This window comes from Temnothorax longispinosus, chromosome 1 (assembly GCF_030848805.1).
Source record: "Temnothorax longispinosus isolate EJ_2023e chromosome 1, Tlon_JGU_v1, whole genome shotgun sequence".
Lineage (NCBI taxonomy): Eukaryota > Metazoa > Arthropoda > Insecta > Hymenoptera > Formicidae > Temnothorax > Temnothorax longispinosus.
The window spans coordinates 14,810,889-14,812,753 of record NC_092358.1 but is presented as its reverse complement, the minus strand read 5'-3'; the positions used below and the strand labels follow the sequence as shown (position 1 = coordinate 14,812,753).

Sequence of the window (1,865 nt, the reverse complement as noted above, 5' to 3'; positions counted from 1 at the left end):
GCTGTTTTAACGTTATCCGTCACAATTGTATTGCAACTTCGGGCGTTACAAAGTTTATTTTATCGTAAAAAAGATATGCGAGTGATTATAGGTGATGCACCGAAATCAACGCAATTGTGAACGACCATGCGCGCCTGCTCGAATGGGCAACCCGTCATACTGACCTGTATGTCTCTGCAACACCCTGTACATTCCAGGTCGGCGTATACGATAAACGGAACTCGTTCTTTCCTGCCGTAGTTGTTGAATTGCAACCACTTGTCGTTATCACTCGGTAACTTGATCGCGCAGTCGTTCATCTTCCGACAGTCGATGATGTGGGCTTCCAATTTCTCGTTTGTGTAGAAATAGTGCAAACATCTGTAAATAATGAAATTTTTTTTATATATTTTTTTACATAAAAATTATTTTTATTTTTATTAGGATGTATACTCACCGATCGCAAAAGTATTTCCGGCTATGGTGTATGCTCAATTGCGAGCTAACGAGACGCGATAAATTTTTTATCCAGGCGAAATGTCCTACGTTAGCATCTTGCGGATCTTCCACGTACAACAAATGTATGTGTTTGTTGTTTATCTTTCGATCGGTGAGCCGTATTGGCAGGATAGCAAGTTTCTTGTTTTTTTTTTCTGGATGGCATATACGTTGATTGAAATGCCGTTGAGATCTTCAAATTTTTTAATTTGACGCAACGACATTGGAAATTCGATGCCCTGTAAATTTAATGCTGTTTTATATGAAGGGTATGAAGATTTTTTATATGTATGTTCCACGACTGGATACAGCGCGGCGACCACCGACCACGCGAAACATGCATTGTCCGTAGATTGCACGTTAATCACCGCTTTCTTTAATTTAATTTCTTTCGGTAAATCGATGTAACACCCCGCGTGCAATGGATTATATTTGTTTATATTTAGCATTAAATTATGTATACGTAATAACGCCCACCCGCTATCACGTTCCTGGAATTCCTCCAGCGTTGCTAAAGTGGGCTCGATAACGCGCAACTTATACCACGCTTCCAAATCGGACTCGCGAAAGAGTTCACAGTTTCCCGTATTGACACTTTTATTTGCGCGTTTATCGCCCGCCACAAACTCACCGTTGAACATTGTGTTTATTTTTACACCGTCATGTTCTTGTATGACGTTCCGCACATGATTAAATACAATGTTTCTCGCATCCTCGAGAAATTTTCGCGGTTCAATGTAATCGGTATTGATTACCGCACCAGTTAATATGCGGCTTTCGAAAGCCGTATCTATCTTGCGCCATCTGAGTCCTGTCTCACCCGCACTGTATCCGGCACCCACATGCACGAAACGTTGAGTACTGAATCTTTTTCACTTTCGATTCGTGCGATTTGAGCCACCAACGACTGTTGATCGCTGATTGATAATCGACGCCGTTTATTTCCACTTTGTTCTTCCAACACTTCGAGATATTGATTGCATCGCTGCTCCCACGCACTAAATTCTTCGATCAAATTCAGTTGAGCGGCTTGCTCCAACAACTCTTGCTTCATATTTCCTTCGATCCAAAGATTCTAAAGACTGCTCGCTCGCTTGCTTGCTTGATAATACTATTTTAACACTATTTTCCATCGTTTTATACTTTTCTTCTATCGCTTTTTCTTTTTTCCTAATCATTTCTTCCTCTTCTACTTTACGTCACAGAGACGTGACATTCCTTAAACCCTTTGGGTCTCAATAAGTAAATAAGCTATTTGCTTATTGGTAAAAAATTTCGTTCGAATGATAACATAAACCATGTCCCGACACGTAGAGTTCCTCGAAGGATGTGGCAATTGCAGGTCATAATTATACCTGCCTACCATCTGTGCTCAATTCTATAACATT

The 1,865-nt window shown here is 40.5% G+C and overlaps 1 pseudogene; it reads right to left on the bottom strand.

The window, feature by feature from the left end:
- Positions 1-324: 324 nt before the first annotated feature.
- On the bottom strand, positions 325-1,531 carry LOC139825306 (uncharacterized; annotated as a pseudogene).
- Positions 1,532-1,865: the final 334 nt, after the last annotated feature.